The sequence below is a fragment of the Triticum aestivum genome, chromosome 7B (assembly GCF_018294505.1).
Source record: "Triticum aestivum cultivar Chinese Spring chromosome 7B, IWGSC CS RefSeq v2.1, whole genome shotgun sequence".
In the NCBI taxonomy this organism is placed as follows: domain Eukaryota; kingdom Viridiplantae; phylum Streptophyta; class Magnoliopsida; order Poales; family Poaceae; genus Triticum; species Triticum aestivum.
Genome location: NC_057813.1, coordinates 170878043 through 170890986, shown reverse-complemented (window position 1 = coordinate 170890986; position 12944 = coordinate 170878043).

Genomic DNA, 12944 nt, shown 5'->3' with positions numbered 1-12944 from the left:
TCTGAGGAATTTGTTCTGACTGAGGAGTTAGGAATTCGCTAGTGCGGATTGCCTACACAGTGAGGAACATGATAGCCCTAAGGAATTCGAACCTCAAATCCGACCGTTGTTGTGCTACGCGTCAGCTGTCCAAAATGTCCTACCACCTAACGGTCATAAAATTGAAGGGCATTTATGTTTTATCATGTCGGGCTGCTCCCTAGGCTATATATAGCCGCCCCCTACAACCACTAGCTGGTTGGCTGCTCCGAGAGAAACTAACAGTTGTCAATTGAGAGCATCCCATCCTCCGAGGACTTTGAGCGAAAATCACCAAGTGAGGAAAACCCAAATCCCAAACCCAAACACCTACAAACCCAAAGTGATTGAGCATCAGTGAAGAGATTGTTCTTGTGTGGAACCGACACTTGTTACCTTTGAGGACTGTGTATCCTCCAGACGGTTAGGCGTCATGGTCTGAGCATCCAAGAGGAATTGTGGATCGCCGAGTGATCAAGTCTATGAAGGTTTGGAAGTCACCTGTGAAGACTTACCACGTGTGTTGGGAGAGGTCTGTGTGATCTTAGCTCAAGTAGAATACGGTGAGGACTGTGTGTCCGGGAATGTGTGTCCTCGAGTTTAAATACTCAGCCGCTCCAACCAAATGTACAACTATCACACTAGTTGGAACTGGTCTAACAAATCATTGTCTTCGCCAATCCTACTGGTTCTATTTCCTCAACCCTTTCATTTCCTCATTCATATGTTGATGAACCTGATCATTACTGTTTGAAGACTTTGACTGAACACTTTCTCTATTTCCTCAATCCTATTTCTTCAGTCTCATTGTCTTCAGCCTCCTCATCATGTGTTTATGCTTCCTGTACTCTGTATGTGTCTTTCATTTCATCATGATGACTATGCTATTGCTCTGTTACGCTTACACTTGAGTACTTATTCCTCTGCTAAGTGTTCGTGACTTAGGAATTTCCTCACCTTGAAATTCCTCAATGACGAATTTGTAAAAATCACCTATTCACCCCCCTCTAGTCGACTTAATGCACTTTCAATATCCTTGTATGTTCCTTGTGGGACTAACCCATGTAGGTATTGAAAGTGCAACTCACTCCAATGGATTGCTCCATACGATCTACATCAACATTGAGCATCTACATCTTCAACACCTACATGAAGTCCACATTGACAAAACCCAAGGTTAGTTCATCCCTCTTAGGGGGGATATCACATCTAGGGGGAGATTTACTCTAAGAATTGAGTTAAAACAACTCTAATGGTGTGAACACAACAATGCTTTATGTAAGAGTGGTAACCCCACTTGTGCTTAAACGATGAGTATGACCTATGATCAAATGTTCTCATTTGACACCTAAGTCAATATACTCATATATAGATGACCTAGTAGTCATTGCCAAATTGCTTGATAGATGCTAGAGTGTTTGTGCATGCTTTGCCACATATTTCATTTGCTATCTTATTGTCTGAGCATGTTGATTGCATATTTTTCTCATTCAAGGACATCCATTTGTTGCTTTGGTTGTTTGGCTTTATCTTTTTGCCAAATGGATGGACAAGAATGCCTAAGAACTCCCTCTAGCTATCTATGCTTTTCTCGCCTCAAACTCTATTCATGCTACATCACAAAGTTTGAACAAGTCGAATTCAGACCCTCCGGGCGTGGAGCACTCTCGGTCACCGAGTCGTCAAGGGCTTAACTTCCAAAACCTCTTAGTGTATTTCGGTCTGATCAATCCATCCCATTCGGTCATACCGACTTCATTAAGTTGATCTAGGTTTTGATCTCGGTGCAACCGATTAGAACCTTTTGGTCTCACCAAGTTGCAGCAACTGCTTGAGATTCCACATCTCGGTGCGACTGAGTTGTTCCACTCGGTCACACCGATAGTGACTGGATATATATACCCGGGCTGAAATTTTGGAAACTTCTCGAAACCCCTTCGCTCGCGCCTATCCAGCTCTGCCGACTCGTGGTCTCTGGATCATCACCTCGTCGCCCGCGACCTCCTGCCGCTGGTGTCCTCCGCCGTCAATGGAAATCTTTGCCGCCGTTGTCGCCGTAGAGGGTTCATCACCAAGCTAGGGTATGAACTCGACCCTTTGTGCTTTCTTCACTCCGATTCTTAGCACAAAGATCAATGCCTAAATTCTTGCCACGATTGAAACAACTCTATCCTAGACATGAGTTGTCATTTGATAACGAGATCACATCATTAGGAGAATGATGTGATGAACAAGACCCATCGTTAGCTTAGCATATGATCGTTCAGTTTATTGCTATTGCTTTCTTAACATCAAATACATATTCCTTCGACCATGAGATCATGCAACTCCTGGACACCAGAGGAATACCTTGTGTGCTATCAAACGTCACAATGTAACAGGGTGATTATAAAGATGCTCTACAGGTATCTCTGAGGGTGTCTGTTGAGTTGGCATGGATCGAGATTGGCATTTGTCACTCCGTGTATCGGTGAGGTATCTCTGGGCCCTCTTGGTAATACATATATTTAGAAGCTTGCAAGCAAAGTGACTAAGGAGTTAGTTACAAGATGATGTATTACCGAACGAGTAAAGAGACTTGCTAGTAACAAGATTGAACTAGGTATAGAGATATCGACGATCGATTCTCGGGCAAGTAACATACCGACAGACAAAGGGAATTACGTATGTTGTCATTACGGTTCGACTGATAAAGATCTTCATAGAATATGTAGGAACCAATATGGGCATCCAGATTTCGCTATTGGTTATTGACCAGAGAGGCGTTTCAGTCATGTCTACATAGTTCTCGAACCCGTAGGGTCCGCACGCTTAACGTTCGTTGATGATATAGTATTGTATGAGTTACGTGGGTAGATGACTGAATGTTGTTAGGAGTCCCGGTTGAGATCACGGACATGACGAGAAGCTCCAAAATGGTCCAGAGGTAAAGATTGATATATAGGATGATAGTATATTGGTCACCGGAAAGGTTTCGGAAGTACCGAGTATTTTATCGGAGTGCTAGAAGGGGTTCCGGGAGGGCATGGGCAAGCGGTGGGCCTTATGGGCCAAAGGGGGGAAGCACACCAGCCCACAAGGGGGCTGGTGTGCCCCTCCATCCCTTGCACATGCACCAAAGAAGGAGGGAGAGGCGCCCAAAGGTAGCCAGCCCCCCTTTCCTCCCCCCCATGCACAAATATGAAAGGGGGGATTCAGCCACGGCAAGCGCCCTAGGGCAGTAGCCGTCCACTAGGGGTGCCCTAGGGGCTGCCTCCTCTCCCTGATCCACCTATATATATGAGAGGAGGGAGAGGGGCAACACACACCACGATTCCCTTGCAGTGTGCGGCGCCCCTCTCCCTCTAGTTCGTCCTCGGTCATATTTTTGTAAGTGCTTGGTGAAGCCCTGCGGAGATAGTTGCATCACCACCATCACCACGCCGTCGTGCTGCCGGAACTCATATACTACTTCGCCCGTCTTGCTGGACCAAGAAGGCGAGGATGTTACCGAGTTGAACGTGTGCTGAACGCGGAGGTGTCGTATGTTCGGTACTTGACCGATTGGATCATGAAGAAGTTCGACTACATCAACCGCGTTACTAAACGCTTCCGCTTACGGTATACGAGGGTACATAGACACACTCTCCCCTCTTGTTGCTATGCATCTCCATGGATAGATCTTGCGTGTGCATAGAATTTTTTATTTTCCATGCAACGTTCCCAACAGGTTACCCTCGTAAATGGTGCACGTACGGTTAGGCCCATTCATGGACCATGATTGGTGTGGCCTATTAAAGGCCCACGTGTAGTGTGGCCCCTAAATGCCCGATGTGTGTCATGCCCCATTAACGACTCATGTATGGTCTAACCCATTAATGTCCCGCCATTGGCCTGGCCTGCTAACGACCCACCATTGGCATGGCCCGTTAACGGACCATGTAACGGTCCATGCATGGACATTGTCCACCTAAAGCTAAATAATGTAGTAAATTATATCTCGCAAAATGCAAGTTATTACTGTAGGGCCGCGAGGCAGAAAACGAAAAGTTTCCGACCTACACACCAGCACAGAATCACTATGAAGATGCATACAAGGTTTGATCTGATCATTACCAGCTCAAAGCGCAACGGAAGTAGAGTTGACGAAGATCATTGGGGCAGATCCCCGCAACTAGGATTTTACAACCTCCCAACCGAGAGGATGGACTCCCTCGGACAGTCCCTCGGATGCTCCCTCGGACAGCCCTTCAGGAGGCCCTCGGACAGAAACTCGATCAGTCACTCAGACAGCCCTTGGGTAGGCACTCGTACAAAAACTTGATCAGTCACTCGGACAGCCCTCCGGGAGGCACTCGGACAAAAACTCGATCAGTCACTCAGACAACCCTTTAGGAGGCACACAGTCAGATCCTCGGATAGAACCTCAACGTATCTCTCGAACTAAGATCGAAACTATGACCTTATCAGTTTGCACACATTCGGTGTCAACTATCCGGCAGGGCTTCGGTGTCCAGGACTAGGCCCTACCGAAGACTAGACAACCTTTTTGCTACAAAACTATTTCGTGGAGTGGGAGATAAAAAGCCAGATCATTGCATGTCATTTCTATGAGAGAGCTTGTGTGAAATGGAGAGATGTCTCCACTTCTATTTATAGTGCGAGGCAAGGGGTATAGGACACTTAAAAATACCAAAATGCCCATAAGTTATGTCTTTCATAAGAGCAAAAAGGGAGGCAAGTGGATTTCCATCTTGGCTGGCCACCTTGTGTGTGGGCCCCCCAAAGGGGTCCCACCACCCCATGTCGTCCCCTTGACTTTTGGGACAAAGCACCAAAAGGCGGCTTTCCAAAAAGCCACCAAAAGGGGGTTGTAACCTAATACTAGTATTAATTACCACTATTCACACCACTATTCATGACAACTTTTCATGAAATATTTTCAACGTTTGTTTAATCCAAAAAAATTATGGAAATTCATATAATAGGATACCTTCCGAACTAGAGAACATTATTAAAGAATATATTAGTTCTCAAAAGATTTTTAATGCTATGGTTGTAGAAAAAATGAGTAAAGTGGATGATATGTCTAGAAACATGGATATGTTGTGCATGATGTGGATATTATTAAAATTAAAATTTTGACACCTAATAAGTATGAAATGCCTGAATCTTTGAAATCTATCCAAGTCTCCATTGATTACAATAGGAAAATGATTGATATGCTTAGAGCTAGAAGATAATGAGAGGAAAATGATGTTGAATTGTGTTTCCTTGCTAGTAATGATGAATATGTTAAAACTATTGGTGTATCCACTATTGAATCCTTGTTTAGAAATATGAAAGGTGATCATTATGGGACTAAATAAGAGTCAACTTTAAGTAGAAGGCATCCCAATTGTTTGGAGGGTGATGATCATAATGTTGTTAATGATAAAAGTGGGTTTGAAGAGGTTAAAATCAGATAGTGACGTCCCACTACTTTGGATTATAAGGACTTTAATTTTGATAGTTGCTCTTTAATTGAATGTATTTCCTTGTTTCAATCCATGATCAATTCATCTATTGTCTGTGAACAAAGCAAAGATTTTACTAAACATATTGTAGAAGCTCTTATCAAAGCTCATGAAGAGAAACTTGAATCGGAAGTTTCTATACGAAGAAAATTGCATGATGAATGGGAACCCACAATTAAAGTTAAAATCAAAGGTTATGAGTGCAATGCTTTGTATGATCTAGGAGCTAGTGTTTCAACCATGCCAAAAGCTTTATATGATGTCCTAGGTTTCACCAATATGAGTGAATGTTCTTTAAACCTGCACTTAGCGGATTCTACAATTAAAAAGCCTATGGGTAGAGTGAATGATGTTCTTATACTTTCTATTAGAAATTATGTGCTGGTGGACTTTATTGTGCTTGATATTGAATGTAATCCGTCTTGTCCCATTATACTTGGTACACCATTTTTAAGAACTATAGGTGCGATAATTGACATGAAGGAAGGTAATATAAGGTTCCAATTTCCTCTAAATAAAGGTATGGAACATTTCCTTTGAAATAATGTTAAACCTCCTTATGAATCTATAATGAGAGCCACCTATGGCATTGTTTTGAAAGATGACAATACTTAATACTATGCATTATGCCTAGCCAGGGGCTTTAAACAATAGCGCTTGTTGGGAGGCAACCCAATAGTTATCCTTTATTTTTATTATGTTTTTGTGTGTCAACATGATTATTGATACTGTAGTAATTGTGTTTGTATCTTTTCTTTTAATTTTTGTGCCAAGTAAAGCCTTTGGGATAGTTTGGATGCTTGTTGATTTGATTCTATGCATAAACAGAAAGTTTTGTGACCAGTATTTGAATTTTCATTCCATAACTAGAACATGATCAATTGCTAATTTTTTTACACAGTATTGGGTTAACAACTTTCTACCTTGTATTAATTTTTCAGAGTTTTTTGTTAGGACTAAAAATTGCATTATTACGTATTGTTCTATTTTAGACAGATTATGTTTTTATTGCATAGTGTGCTTATTTAAAAGTTTCTACGGATTGTATCAGGGATATAAGTCATGGAGATGATAGAATACATTAGGTATTATGGGGACAATTACTAATCTTGCTTTGATAGTACCCAAGTGAATGATTTATTTTATTGTACTAATGCATCTCACGAAGTTTTGTTAAGTTTTGTGTGCTCCAGGATTTTAGAGTTTTGGGTGAGATGATGATAGAAGAGAGAACAAGAGCGGCAAGAGCTCAAGATTGGGGATGACCAAGGCACCCCATGGCAATATTCAAAGAAGATCCAAGCTTCTAAGCTTGGGGATGCCCCGAAAGGCATCCCCTCTTTCGTCTTCAATATATCGGTAATATCACTTGGAGCTATATTTTTAGTCGTCACATGATATGTGTTTTGCTTGGAGCATCGTGTGTTTTTGTTTTATTTGTTTACTTCTATCCACAATCATTGTTCCCTCATTACACCAATTAATAGAGACACACATTTATCACAATTTATAGAATCCTCATCGATCTTCACTTATACCTTTTGAGTTGAGGCAATTGCTCATGTTCTTCACTTATATCTTTTTAGCATGGCGACATACATATTTTATAGAAATTATTCCCACTCTCTTGCTTCACTTATATCCTTTTGAGAATTAAAAAGGAAGTGGTAATTTACATGATTTATATGTTTAGTCCAAGAATAATGGTATACAAAGGTGGTATAATAAAATTTGCATGAAGATCACTGAATATGTTATGTTTGATTTCTTGCAATAGTTTGCGATGTTGAGATGGTAATATGTCAGTGGATTAGTGAATAATCTTGGACTAGTAAATAATATGGTGTTAAGCTTTGTTATTTCCTATTCATGAAAGTGTCGTTTTTGACATAAAGGAAGTTGGAGCATGATTCATCGTTTATTCATACCTTTGTGTTGTCCGGATCGGGGGCGGGCGATGGTTAAATCCTCCCAACCTCATCCCCAGGGGCATGCTAGTCGTGCTTTGCATCGAGAGCTAATATACTTCCGCAATTAGTATTTGAGTTCTTTATGCCTAATGTGAGTTTTTTGACTATAAGCACCTCCACATATCCATATCTGCTAGCTCTTTGGTACCATGCATTGCCCACTATCACCTCGAGACTTGGTGCAAACTTCGCCGATGCATCCAAATCCCGTGATAGGATACACTCTATCATACACAAACCTTATATACTTCCTAAAAACAGCCACCATAGCTACCTATTATGGCATTTCCATAACCATTCTCAGATTTTTTGTCATTCAACTTCCACCACCACTATTCACATGACTTGAGCATTCATTATCATATTGCTTTGCATGATCATATAGAGCTGACATGATATTTTGTGGCAAGCCATTGTTCATCATTGTTTTACATGTTACGCTAGATCATTGCACATCCTGGTACACTGCCAAATGCATTCATATGTAGTCATGTTTTCCAGTTTATCGAGTTGTAAGTAAATTAAAGTGTGATGATCATCATTATTAGAGCATTGTCCCAGTGAGAAAAAAAATGGTGGAGACTTATGAGTCCTTGGAAAAATGGGGATGAGAACCATGAGACTTTTCTAACATAATGAAAAGAAAAGAAGAGAGAGAGAGAGAGAGATAGAGAGAGAGAGAGGGAGGGAGAGAAAGAGAGATAGAGAGAATAGAGATAAAGGAGAGAAGGGGCAATGCTACTATCCTTTTACCACACTTGTGCTTCAAAGTAGCACCATGAAGTTCACATGGAGAGTCTCCATGATTTTCCACTTTCATATACTAGTAGGATTTTCACATTATAAACTTGGCTTGTATATTCTGATGACGAGCTTCCTCAAATGCTTGAGTCATGGGCAAGCAAGTTGGATGCAGATCCACTTAGTTTCATATAGAGAGTGCTACTTCTTGAGCTTGTGTTGGTTTTTCCCTTGAAGAGGAAAGGTGATGCAGCAAAGTAGAGATAAGTATTTCCCTCAGTTAGAGAACCAAGGTATCAATCCAGTAGGAGACAACGCACAAATCACCAATACCTGCACAAACAATCAAACAACTTGCACCCAACGCGATAAAGGGGTTGTCAATCCCTTCATGGTCACTTGCAAAAGTGAGGTCTGATAGAGATAGATGAAACTAAAAAAAGATAAAGTAAATATTTTTGGGTTTTTGGTTTATAGATCGGAAAGTAAAAGATTGCAAAATAGTAGATCGGAAACTAATATGATGGAAAATAGACCCAGGGGCCATTGGTTTCACTAGAGGCTTCTCTCTTGATAGCAAATAATACGGTGGGTGAACAAATTACTGTCGAGCAATAGATAGAAAAGCGCAAAGTTATGACGATATCTAAGGCAATGATTATGAAATATAGGCATCACGTCCGTGTTAGGTAGACCGAAATGATTCTGCATCTACTACTATTACTCCACACATCGACCGACTCCTGCCTGCATCTAGAGTATTAAGTTCATGAAGAATAGAGTAACACATTAAGTAAGATGACATGATGTAGCGGAATTAACTCAAGCAATATGATGAAAACCCCATCTTTTTAGCGTCGATGGTAACAATACAATACGTGCCTCGCTACCCCTACTTTTTTACTGGGTGAGGACACCGCAAGATTGAACCCAAAGCTAAGCACCTCTCCCATTGCAAGAAAAAACAATCTAGTTGGCCAAATAAAAACGATAATTCGAAGAGAAATACAAAGATATCAAATCATGCATAAAGGAATTCAGAGAACATTAAATTAATATTCATAGATAAGCTGATCATAAATCCATAATTCATCGGATCTCGACAAACACACCGCAAAAGAAGATTACATCGGATAGATCTCCAACAACATCGAGGAGAACATGGTATTGAGAATCAAAGAGAGAGAAGAAGCCATCTAGCTACTAGCTGTGGACCCGTAGGTATGTGGTAAACTACTCATGCTTCATCAGAAGGGCAATAGGGTTGATGTAGAAGTCCTCCGTGATCGAACCCCCCTTCGGCAGGATGCCAGAAAAGGCCCCTAGATGGGATCTCATGGGAACAAAAGGTTGCGGCGGTGGAAATGTCTTTTCATGGATGCTTCTGGTGGTTCGGGAATATTTGTGAATATATAGGAGAAAGATCTAGGCTAGGGGGTCACCGAGGGGCCCACAAGGCAGGGAGGCGCGCCGTACCCCACTGGGTGTGCTTCCACCCTTGTGGCCGCCTCGTGGCTCTTCTGACTTGCACTCCAAGTCTCTTAGGTGTCTTCTGGTCCAAGAAAAATCATCGCGAAGGTTTTATTCCGTTTGGACTCTGTTTGGCATTCCTTTTCTGCGAAGCTCAAAAACAAGGAAAAACAAAAACTGGCACTGGGCTCTAGGTTAATAGGTTAGTCCCCAAAATAATATAAAATAGCATATTAATGCATATAAAACATCCAAAACAGATAATATAATAGCATGGAACAATCAAAAATTATAGATACATTGGAGACGTATTGGAGAGCTTCCACACACTTATAGCTTTGGTGCATCTGCATGGCAATCCCTACTACTTGCATTAACATCAATTGTAAGGATTGTCCATTGCCTAACAATCTACCTAGTTGATGTGAGACTATCTTATACCCTTTTTTTGTTCCTTACAAACCCCAATTATCATTATCTTTGCCATCCAAAGTGCTAAGCCATGGCTCACCCTCAAGTATTGCGTGAGAGTTGAAAAAGCTGAAGCGAGAAAAGGTATTGATTCAATTTCTTGGTTTGGCATCAGGGTGTTCATGACAGATATCTCTGTGTTAGGAAGACCGAGCTATGGCATCCTTCCAGGATTAAATGAGTAGGGATAACATTCTTTAGCACTTACATTTTGGAAGGCAACGATTGTTTGCTAGTATTTTGGTGTATTATTGTATTAATGTCAAATTGATACACTATTGCCTTAAATCATCCATTTCCAAATATTCATACCACAAATGAATTACATGATCAAAGAAACAAGCTAGGTAGCATTTCACATCAAAAAATCAGTTTTTTTTTCGTTTACCTACTTGAGGACGAGTAAGAATTAAGCTTGGGGATGCTGGTAGGTCTCCAATGTATCTATAATTTTTTATCATTTCATGCTATTATATTATCATTCTTATATGCTTTATTTTTCATTTTTATTATTTTTATGGACAAACCTATTAACTTAGTGCCCAGTGCTAGTTCCTGTTTTTTTGCATTTTCTTTGTTTCACAGGAAAAAAACATATCAAACAAAGCCCAAACACGATGAAATTTTACGGTAATTTTTTTGTAGACTATGAGAGACCCTAGAAGCTTTGGGGAGAGACCAGAAGATGCACGAGGGGGCGACAAGCTCACACGACATGTCCTAGGGGGCGCCATCAGCACTTGTGAGGCCCATGTGGCTCGGTTTGGCTTAATTCCTAACCTATAAATACCCAAATATTCCAAAACCCCCAAAGCGAGATCTGAAACAATTCTTCCACAGTCGCAAGATGCTGTCCTTCCGTGATCCCATATGGAGGCCTTTATCAGTACTTTGCCAGAGAGGGAAACCATAGGGGAGGCAATCTTCATCGACCTTGCTGCCTCCATGATGATGTGTGAGCAGTTCCTTCAGGACCTACGTGTCCATAGTGGTAGCTAGTTCATTTCCTGGATCGTAGAACATGTATGTGCTGAACCTCCCCAAATAACACCTCTTATTTCATCAACAGTTACACCCCCTTCAAGAAACAAGACATCGTCTCCTATCTCTCAATTATTCCCTTGGTACCCCATCAAATTTGCATGTGTGTTTACATTGGCACATCTAGTTAGTTTTCCATATGGAAGTTGTTGTTGTTTTTACAAGATATAAAATTCAGAGTTCTTATTCGGGTTAAGACTGCTGGTGAACCACGCGGCCAAGATGACGCCATCCACTCGTCTCCCAGTCATGGCCGGCTCTGAGATGATGCCCCCAAGGAAGAGAAAGACGTGAAGACGCCTCCATCGCCTGATCTAGCAGATCTGAGGTTTCCCTCTGGAGCCAAAGCCATGGGAAGGAGGGACACACCTCCATTACGACGCTTCCAAGAAAGGTCGTGACACTCGTGGGCGCCGGCTTCGATGAGGATTAGAGCAGGGATTTATCTCGGAGATGTGTGCCGCCCCCGACCGCCGCCCACCAACCACCACCCCCGTCGAGAGAAAACTCAGACTGGATGCGGGATCCCTCGATCCACTGCAACCAGGCACGCACCACCACCCTGGCCGTAACTGTCGTCCACCACCGTAGCACCACCGTGACCACCGCCATCGTAGCAACCAGCTCTGCATCGCAAGGAGGAGCACCTAGATCGAAGAATCAACCCGCACCAGATCCAGACTGAAGTCGCCCGAGCGAGTCGTAGAGAAGCTAGCAGGCCCACCACCCGCAACACACCTCACGCTCCAGAGTTGTCGCGCCTTCCATGCCCAGCCAACCGCCGCCGCGCCCAGCCGTCAATCCACGCCCCATGCGTACATCCGGAGTTGAGCGCCGCCACACCCACCTCGCTACGCATGTCGTCCATGCCAAGGCCATGCCGGGAGCCCGGATCGAGGTCGCCACCCCAACGCCCTAACACACCATGCCGCACCCCAGGACACGTGCACCACCGCCCATAGAAGACCGGAGATCCCCACCCCTTTGGGAGCGGGGCTCGCCGCTACCGTGGCAGGGGCCAACGGTAGCAGCGGAGTGGGGAGACAACGAGGGGAAGGCCAACAGTGGGTCACTAGGTTTCCCCGCACCGCTTGAGCTAGGCGACGCAGGGGTCGGGTGGGGAAGGGAAGTCCATGCAAAAATATTCGAAGCATCACTCAAAGTAATTCGTTAGAGCATATCCAACGGATGATGTATATTTGATGATGTAAAAGTGCTAGATGTAAAATTCACATCACCAAAAAGTGTGTTTTACATCACCAAAAAACACCCAACTCCAACAAATAGGGTTGGAAACGGATCAGATGCGGATCGGATAGTGCTCTTACCACTTCCGTTTTCATATTTTCAAAACAAATACGAATGTGAATACAGATGTTATCTGATACGGATGCGCCTCGGATGTTATTCGAATACGGATATGTATCGGTTGTTTTCTTGATTTGGAATGGATATGAATATAAGTGACATATTGCTTAAGTATATTAGTCAATAGCTATGTGACATGAAATAATCAAGTTGTGACATACAATAAGTCAATGATAAATAGGTTTATGAATAAATACTATTGTAGTGCATAATAATTTCTAAGTCTAATCATACAAAGAGTAAATTTTGACCACTTATTTGGCTTTATGTTGGATAATTGGAATATTGGGGCTCGAATGTTGAAAATCACCTCCCATAATCTTATTCGGATACGTATATATCCACTTCCATATCCATATATGTGTCAAAA